Below are 10,000 nucleotides of genomic sequence, written 5' to 3'. Positions count from 1 at the left end.
TATAAGCTAACTTTAAAAATAGGGTCTTATCAGATTTGCAAAGGATCTCTTCTTGCAACTTGTAGAAGTTAACGTTGTGGAAATACAGAAAGTGGAAGCATGGAATATCTATCTAAACTTACTGTAATCAAAACAGAATTTTATAACCCAATTTATTTAGCCAATGGCCCATATTTACAGTATTCGCTACAGGATGCCAATTTTCCCACTGGCAGACTGAGGCCCTGCTGTAAAAGAAATCAATCAATCAATAAATTAATATAAAAAATTCTCACAATTCATACATTCCATATTTATCAATCAATTAGTGAATAAGAAATACCACAAATAAGTACCCAAAATGAAAGACATTGATCGCATATTTTGCAACTCTGCGCTAGAGACTACACCAGGAATATATGAGAAGAAACTTGAAGGAAGTATTTCGACGTGAAAGGAGGCAGCTTGTTGTGGTAGTAAAAGTAGAGGAAACTGGATAAATTGAACCGAATTTGTTAATAAGAAATACTGGTCATCTATGATCGCATATTCCAGTAGTAAGGATCGAAACCAAGAGCAGAGAAGTGCAAAGCAACATTTGCTATATTCAGGTCCTATACTTGATTTTTTTAGGATCCGAATTATTGAAGAAAGTTAAGGAAAAAGAGAAAATGAAAGTCGAGAAATTGCTCTATTTATTATTTATATTGAATAAAGTAAATTTAGTTACAATAAAAGAAAGAAAGAAAAACTTCAACTGTTTTTAGTTATAAAAGAAAAAAAAAATTAGAGTCTACAGCACCCGGTATTCCCAGGCGGTCACCCATCCAAGTACTAACCGGGCCCGACGTTGCTTAACTTCGGTGATCGGACGAGAACCGGTGCTTTCAACGTGGTATGGCCGTAGACACAAGTGTGTGTAAATTTAAGACTTATATTCGCTTCTCTCTTCACCGTTTCCGATGTACAGACGTTTACGTTTATGTGCCGTGTAAAATTAGTAATTAAAGTGTACTTATTAAAACTTATATAGATAAACTGCCTTCATACATTATTCAAATTTGTAATTCAGGCATTTTCGGACTCGGACATTAGTTGCTTAACCGGAGGTTTACACCTTCAAATGGACTTAAATAACAATGCATTTAAACGAAGATTCAGTTCATTTTTGTTGTTTTTGGGCATTATTATTATTATTATTATTTATCTTGTATCAACTGACTAATTCAATAGGTAAATAATCGACATCAGCCTATGAGCTACCTTTAAAGACGGACTCGAATCTGATTTGAAACGGATATCGTCTTGCAGCTCGGAAACGTTAAAGTTGTGGAAACACAGAAAGTGCAAGGAAGTGGAAGCAGGGAACATCCATCCAAACTTACTGTAATCAAAACAGAGATTTATACACCAATTTATTTTGTCAATGGCCCATATTCGAAGTATTCGCTAAGGGATGCCAAGTTTCACACTGATAGACTGGTGCCCTGCTAAAAACAGGTAAATAAATTAAAATAATTAAAAATAATACATTCCAAATATATCTATCAATTATTGAATAAGAAATACCACAGACAAGTATCCAAAATGAAAGACATCGATTGCATACGTTGCAATTATTCGCTATAGGCTGAATCCGGAATATCAGAAGAAATTTGGAGGATCTGGACGGCATACGAGGCGGCCCATTTCGATCCTGGAGGTAGAGGAAACTGAAAAATTTGCACCAGATTTGTGAACAAGAAATATTGGCCATATATGATCGCATATCCTCACAGTGAGGATGGAACCAAAAAAAAATTTAAAAAATGCCTACAGCACCCGGTATTCCCAGGCGGTCACCCATCCAAGTACTAACCGGGCCCGACGTTGCTTAACTTCGGTGATCGGACGAGAACCGGTGTTTTCAACGTGGTATGGCCGTAGACATTTGTATGTACAAATTTAAGACTAATATAGGTTGTCTCTTCGTCGTTACAAAGATATATTACACACACACGCACACACACACACACACACACACACACACACACACACACACATATATATATATATATATATATATATATATATATATATATATATATATATATATATATATATATATATATATATATATATATATTAGAGACAGGGGAGAGCTCTGCTTACGACAATACATCCCTTCAGTTTCAATCTGTAAAGAAGCAAGAGCTTATTTGATCGCCGATGTCACTGACATGTAGGTTGCCATATTTGTGCAGTCATTTGAATAGTAATACAATGGCGAGTTCCGTGTCAAATTTCATCAAGGTTGTCGTTTTCTTTCGTCAGTCAGCTTCATTAACGACAAATGATGTTATACTCGGAATTATTTCTGAGAAAATAAATCGTATTTCTCTCGATTTCATGCAGGTATATCTCGATGAAAGGTCGGTCAAGTTTGCATGGCAGGCTAGTAAGCACAGGGGCTCGCATCGTTGCTCACAATTGAACTGACAGTCATACATTTTATACTATATGTACGACTGATAGTTTCATTGTAAGCAATGATACGAGCCCCCTGTGGCTAGTAAGCAGCCTATGCCGATACCGCATGGTGTCGGCGATTTCCAACGTTTTGATAAGCAAAACAAATATGTCCATACACCCCAATACTAATGTCCAAATATCAAAAATCGCTATTTTGGGACTATTATGAATTCATTCAAGGACATTCTAAATTACATCATCGCCACACGTCAAGATTGTTATTACATCAGCACATTCAAAATTGGACTTCATTCAGAAAACCACTGGCATTCATTTGGAACACTACCCTTTTGGACTTGTCATATAACTTTTCATGGACTATTTGTGATTTCATTTATAATGCTGAAAAGTATTTAAATTTTCACTTTGTATTCTTTATAAAAATAAATTAAGTCGGTTGGTTTAGATTGGCTAAGATAGCATTAAGGTGTTTTTGTTTATATGAGCCAATATCACATTATTCTTTTCTTGGTTTAGATGGGCTAAGTTCACATTATGGTACATTGGTTTAGATGGGCTAAGTTCACATTAAGGTGTTTGGCTAAGTTTCCATTAAGATATTTGGTTTAGATTGGCTAAGTTTGCATTAAAGTGTACTGGCTTATATTGGCAAATTTCACATAGGAATTTGATTTAGATGGCCTAAGTTCACATTATGGTGTTCTGGCAAAAGACTGCTTGGTTTTATTAGGCAATGAGGGTAGTCTTGCTCAAGGGTACAATAGAGCAACCAGCTTGATAGAAATCTATCATGTTAACCATTGGACTGATGTACATTTTATCAGTGTAATTTAGAGTCTGTTTAAACCATTCCGAATCCCCCCATCTCTCTCTCTCTCTCTCTCACATATATATATATATATATATATATATATATATATATATATATATATATATATATATATATATATATATATATGAAAGAAATAATATTTTCAATCTTTCTGCACTGTACTGATTTTCTGGTTGAATACTAAAAGTAAGTTTAAATATATATAAGGAGTTTGCAAATTTTATAAAAGTCAGCTTGCCTAGCAAGTAGTAGGTCAATATGATACAATGTAGAATTTAAGAAAATGTCATTATATGTATTGAAACGTTTGTTTCCTTTGTATCTGTTGATATCTAAAATCCATATCCCAATAATTAAAATTATCCAAGACTATATGTAAATAATACACATATGTATGTATGTATGTACACACACAAACGTATATATATATATATATATATATATATATATATATATATATATATATATATATATATATATATATATATATATATATATATCACAAAAGACACACACATATCTTAAAACACCCTCAGCCACCCAGGATATATATATGATCCGTTTTTACGAGATAAACTTATTAATTCAGTATGGTATAATTATCGAGTAAGATCAGTAGAGTTTTTGCCCTTGTTTGCAATCGTTATAGGATAACGCGTTAAAAATAAAATTACACAGAAGTACAATTAATGTTAATAGCTGATAAAGTTATGCGAACTTTGTTGCATACTCTCTCTCTCTCTCTCTCTCTCTCTCTCTCTCGTGTGTCAGTATGATAAAGCAAGAAGAAAAAGGAAGAACAGTAAAGAACATATATAAAAAGGTTTATTGAAACAGCGTCTCATCATGGTGTGGGCACCACGATGCATAGGGATAAATAAAAAAGCGAGTATTCCATTACTTTTCACTTCATTTGATATGCATCCATATGACACAGAATGCTCTCGGTGAGTACAGGGAATCAGATAAACGTCACTGTGCGGGACTAGGTATAAAACATTTATTGTAGTTTTAATTGTAAATTTTTCGGGCATTTAAGTAGAAATTAAATGATTTCAGTTCTAGTGAGAACAACATTTCGACTGTAAAACATAATTTGTTGTCTTGATGCGTTTTCAAGAGTCTTGGGCTGATTAGTCACACATCTCTTCAACGTTTCCGATGTACAAATGTTTGTGTGCAGTATAATATTAGTAACTAAAGTGTATACTGATTCAAAGTTCTAATCCAAAAGAAGCAAAACTGGCCTCAGATACTCATATTTGTCACTCATCCATTTTCTGACCCAGATAAGGGGAGAATTCCATGTTGAAATTGACTTAAAATGCAGATTCAGGACATTATTGTTGTTGTTATTATTATTATTATTATTCCTCTTTCTGTCCTATCATTTGGTTAAAATAAGCGACACCGGCCTATAAGCTAACTTTAAAAATAGGGTCTTATCAGATTTGCAAAGGATCTCTTCTTGCAACTTGTAGAAGTTAACGTTGTGGAAATACAGAAAGTGGAAGCATGGAATATCTATCTAAACTTACTGTAATCAAAACAGAATTTTATAACCCAATTTATTTAGCCAATGGCCCATATTTACAGTATTCGCTACAGGATGCCAATTTTCCCACTGGCAGACTGAGGCCCTGCTGTAAAAGAAATCAATCAATCAATAAATTAATATAAAAAATTCTCACAATTCATACATTCCATATTTATCAATCAATTAGTGAATAAGAAATACCACAAATAAGTACCCAAAATGAAAGACATTGATCGCATATTTTGCAACTCTGCGCTAGAGACTACACCAGGAATATATGAGAAGAAACTTGAAGGAAGTATTTCGACGTGAAAGGAGGCAGCTTGTTGTGGTAGTAAAAGTAGAGGAAACTGGATAAATTGAACCGAATTTGTTAATAAGAAATACTGGTCATCTATGATCGCATATTCCAGTAGTAAGGATCGAAACCAAGAGCAGAGAAGTGCAAAGCAACATTTGCTATATTCAGGTCCTATACTTGATTTTTTTAGGATCCGAATTATTGAAGAAAGTTAAGGAAAAAGAGAAAATGAAAGTCGAGAAATTGCTCTATTTATTATTTATATTGAATAAAGTAAATTTAGTTACAATAAAAGAAAGAAAGAAAAACTTCAACTGTTTTTAGTTATAAAAGAAAAAAAAAAAATTAGAGTCTACAGCACCCGGTATTCCCAGGCGGTCACCCATCCAAGTACTAACCGGGCCCGACGTTGCTTAACTTCGGTGATCGGACGAGAACCGGTGCTTTCAACGTGGTATGGCCGTAGACACAAGTGTGTGTAAATTTAAGACTTATATTCGCTTCTCTCTTCACCGTTTCCGATGTACAGACGTTTACGTTTATGTGCCGTGTAAAATTAGTAATTAAAGTGTACTTATTAAAACTTATATAGATAAACTGCCTTCATACATTATTCAAATTTGTAATTCAGGCATTTTCGGACTCGGACATTAGTTGCTTAACCGGAGGTTTACACCTTCAAATGGACTTAAATAACAATGCATTTAAACGAAGATTCAGTTCATTTTTGTTGTTTTTGGGCATTATTATTATTATTATTATTATTATTATTTATCTTGTATCAACTGACTAATTCAATAGGTAAATAATCGACATCAGCCTATGAGCTTCCTTTAAAGACGGACTCGAATCTGATTTGAAACGGATATCGTCTTGCAGCTCGGAAACGTTAAAGTTGTGGAAACACAGAAAGTGCAAGGAAGTGGAAGCAGGGAACATCCATCCAAACTTACTGTAATCAAAACAGAGATTTATACACCAATTTATTTTGTCAATGGCCCATATTCGAAGTATTCGCTAAGGGATGCCAAGTTTCACACTGATAGACTGGTGCCCTGCTAAAAACAGGTAAATAAATTAAAATAATTAAAAATAATACATTCCAAATATATCTATCAATTATTGAATAAGAAATACCACAGACAAGTATCCAAAATGAAAGACATCGATTGCATACGTTGCAATTATTCGCTATAGGCTGAATCCGGAATATCAGAAGAAATTTGGAGGATCTGGACGGCATACGAGGCGGCCCATTTCGATCCTGGAGGTAGAGGAAACTGAAAAATTTGCACCAGATTTGTGAACAAGAAATATTGGCCATATATGATCGCATATCCTCACAGTGAGGATGGAACCAAAAAAAAATTTAAAAAATGCCTACAGCACCCGGTATTCCCAGGCGGTCACCCATCCAAGTACTAACCGGGCCCGACGTTGCTTAACTTCGGTGATCGGACGAGAACCGGTGTTTTCAACGTGGTATGGCCGTAGACATTTGTATGTACAAATTTAAGACTAATATAGGTTGTCTCTTCGTCGTTACAAAGATATATTACACACACACACACACACACACACACACACACACACACATATATATATATATATATATATATATATATATATATATATATATATATATATATATATATATATATATATATATATATATATATATATATATATATATATATATATATATATATATATATTAGAGACAGGGGAGAGCTCTGCTTACGACAATACATCCCTTCAGTTTCAATCTGTAAAGAAGCAAGAGCTTATTTGATCGCCGATGTCACTGACATGTAGGTTGCCATATTTGTGCAGTCATTTGAATAGTAATACAATGGCGAGTTCCGTGTCAAATTTCATCAAGGTTGTCGTTTTCTTTCGTCAGTCAGCTTCATTAACGACAAATGATGTTATACTCGGAATTATTTCTGAGAAAATAAATCGTATTTCTCTCGATTTCATGCAGGTATATCTCGATGAAAGGTCGGTCAAGTTTGCATGGCAGGCTAGTAAGCACAGGGGCTCGCATCGTTGCTCACAATTGAACTGACAGTCATACATTTTATACTATATGTACGACTGATAGTTTCATTGTAAGCAATGATACGAGCCCCCTGTGGCTAGTAAGCAGCCTATGCCGATACCGCATGGTGTCGGCGATTTCCAACGTTTTGATAAGCAAAACAAATATGTCCATACACCCCAATACTAATGTCCAAATATCAAAAATCGCTATTTTGGGACTATTATGAATTCATTCAAGGACATTCTAAATTACATCATCGCCACACGTCAAGATTGTTATTACATCAGCACATTCAAAATTGGACTTCATTCAGAAAACCACTGGCATTCATTTGGAACACTACCCTTTTGGACTTGTCATATAACTTTTCATGGACTATTTGTGATTTCATTTATAATGCTGAAAAGTATTTAAATTTTCACTTTGTATTCTTTATAAAAATAAATTAAGTCGGTTGGTTTAGATTGGCTAAGATAGCATTAAGGTGTTTTTGTTTATATGAGCCAATATGACATTATTCTTTTCTTGGTTTAGATGGGCTAAGTTCACATTATGGTACATTGGTTTAGATGGGCTAAGTTCACATTAAGGTGTTTGGCTAAGTTTCCATTAAGATATTTGGTTTAGATTGGCTAAGTTTGCATTAAAGTGTATTGGCTTATATTGGCAAATTTCACATAGGAATTTGATTTAGATGGCCTAAGTTCACATTATGGTGTTCTGGCAAAAGACTGCTTGGTTTTATTAGGCAATGAGGGTAGTCTTGCTCAAGGGTACAATAGAGCAACCAGCTTGATAGAAATCTATCATGTTAACCATTGGACTGATGTACATTTTATCAGTGTAATTTAGAGTCTGTTTAAACCATTCCGAATCCCCCCATCTCTCTCTCTCTCTCTCTCACATATATATATATATATATATATATATATATATATATATATATATATATATATATATATATATATGAAAGAAATAATATTTTCAATCTTTCTGCACTGTACTGATTTTCTGGTTGAATACTAAAAGTAAGTTTAAATATATATAAGGAGTTTGCAAATTTTATAAAAGTCAGCTTGCCTAGCAAGTAGTAGGTCAATATGATACAATGTAGAATTTAAGAAAATGTCATTATATGTATTGAAACGTTTGTTTCCTTTGTATCTGTTGATATCTAAAATCCATATCCCAATAATTAAAATTATCCAAGACTATATGTAAATAATACACGTATGTATGTATGTATGTACACACACAAACGTATATATATATATATATATATATATATATATATATATATATATATATATATATATATATATATATATATCACAAAAGATACACACATATCTTAAAACACCCTCAGCCACCCAGGATATATATATGATCCGTTTTTACGAGATAAACTTATTAATTCAGTATGGTATAATTATCGAGTAAGATCAGTAGAGTTTTTGCCCTTGTTTGCAATCGTTATAGGATAACGCGTTAAAAATAAAATTACACAGAAGTACAATTAATGTTAATAGCTGATAAAGTTATGCGAACTTTGTTGCATACTCTCTCTCTCTCTCTCTCTCTCTCGTGTGTCAGTATGATAAAGCAAGAAGAAAAAGGAAGAACAGTAAAGAACATATATAAAAAGGTTTATTGAAACAGCGTCTCATCATGGTGTGGGCACCACGATGCATAGAGATAAATAAAAAAGCGAGTATTCCATTACTTTTCACTTCATTTGATATGCATCCATATGACACAGAATGCTCTCGGTGAGTACAGGGAATCAGATAAACGTCACTGTGCGGGACTAGGTATAAAACATTTATTGTAGTTTTAATTGTAAATTTTTCGGGCATTTAAGTAGAAATTAAATGATTTCAGTTCTAGTGAGAACAACATTTCGACTGTAAAACATAATTTGTTGTCTTGATGCGTTTTCAAGACTCTTGGGCTGATTAGTCACACATCTCTTCAACGTTTCCGATGTACAAATGTTTGTGTGCAGTATAATATTAGTAACTAAAGTGTATACTGATTCAAAGTTCTAATCCAAAAGAAGCAAAACTGGCCTCAGATACTCATATTTGTCACTCATCCATTTTCTGACCCAGATAAGGGGAGAATTCCATGTTGAAATTGACTTAAAATGCAGATTCAGGACATTATTGTTGTTGTTATTATTATTATTATTATTATTATTCCTCTTTCTGTCCTATCATTTGGTTAAAATAAGCGACACCGGCCTATAAGCTAACTTTAAAAATAGGGTCTTATCAGATTTGCAAAGGATCTCTTCTTGCAACTTGTAGAAGTTAACGTTGTGGAAATACAGAAAGTGGAAGCATGGAATATCTATCTAAACTTACTGTAATCAAAACAGAATTTTATAACCCAATTTATTTAGCCAATGGCCCATATTTACAGTATTCGCTACAGGATGCCAATTTTCCCACTGGCAGACTGAGGCCCTGCTGTAAAAGAAATCAATCAATCAATAAATTAATATAAAAAATTCTCACAATTCATACATTCCATATTTATCAATCAATTAGTGAATAAGAAATACCACAAATAAGTACCCAAAATGAAAGACATTGATCGCATATTTTGCAACTCTGCGCTAGAGACTACACCAGGAATATATGAGAAGAAACTTGAAGGAAGTATTTCGACGTGAAAGGAGGCAGCTTGTTGTGGTAGTAAAAGTAGAGGAAACTGGATAAATTGAACCGAATTTGTTAATAAGAAATACTGGTCATCTATGATCGCATATTCCAGTAGTAAGGATCGAAACCAAGAGCAGAGAAGTGCAAAGCAACATTTGCTATATTCAGG

The 10,000-nt window shown here is 33.5% G+C and overlaps 4 non-coding genes across 4 annotated transcripts; all 4 read right to left on the bottom strand.

Moving 5' to 3' along the window:
• Nucleotides 1–769: 769 nt before the first annotated feature.
• Nucleotides 770–888, bottom strand: LOC149770579 (5S ribosomal RNA). Its single transcript, XR_016418593.1, has one exon. It is a non-coding gene; the product is annotated as a 5S ribosomal RNA (ribosomal RNA).
• Nucleotides 889–1,788: 900 nt separating this feature from the next.
• Nucleotides 1,789–1,907, bottom strand: LOC149770578 (5S ribosomal RNA). Its single transcript, XR_016418714.1, has one exon. It is a non-coding gene; the product is annotated as a 5S ribosomal RNA (ribosomal RNA).
• Nucleotides 1,908–5,470: 3,563 nt separating this feature from the next.
• On the bottom strand, nt 5,471–5,589 carry LOC149770577 (5S ribosomal RNA). Its single transcript, XR_016418591.1, has one exon. It is a non-coding gene; the product is annotated as a 5S ribosomal RNA (ribosomal RNA).
• Nucleotides 5,590–6,498: 909 nt separating this feature from the next.
• LOC149770576 (5S ribosomal RNA) lies at nt 6,499–6,617 on the bottom strand. Its single transcript, XR_016418713.1, has one exon. It is a non-coding gene; the product is annotated as a 5S ribosomal RNA (ribosomal RNA).
• Between the last annotated feature and the right edge of the window lie 3,383 nt (nt 6,618–10,000).

This window comes from Sinohyriopsis cumingii, unplaced genomic scaffold (assembly GCF_028554795.1).
Source record: "Sinohyriopsis cumingii isolate HCF-2022 unplaced genomic scaffold, ASM2855479v2 utg002479l, whole genome shotgun sequence".
Classification (NCBI taxonomy): Eukaryota; Metazoa; Mollusca; class Bivalvia; order Unionida; family Unionidae; genus Sinohyriopsis; species Sinohyriopsis cumingii.
Note: the sequence above shows the minus strand (reverse complement) of the source record. Positions and strands in the feature narration are given on the sequence as shown.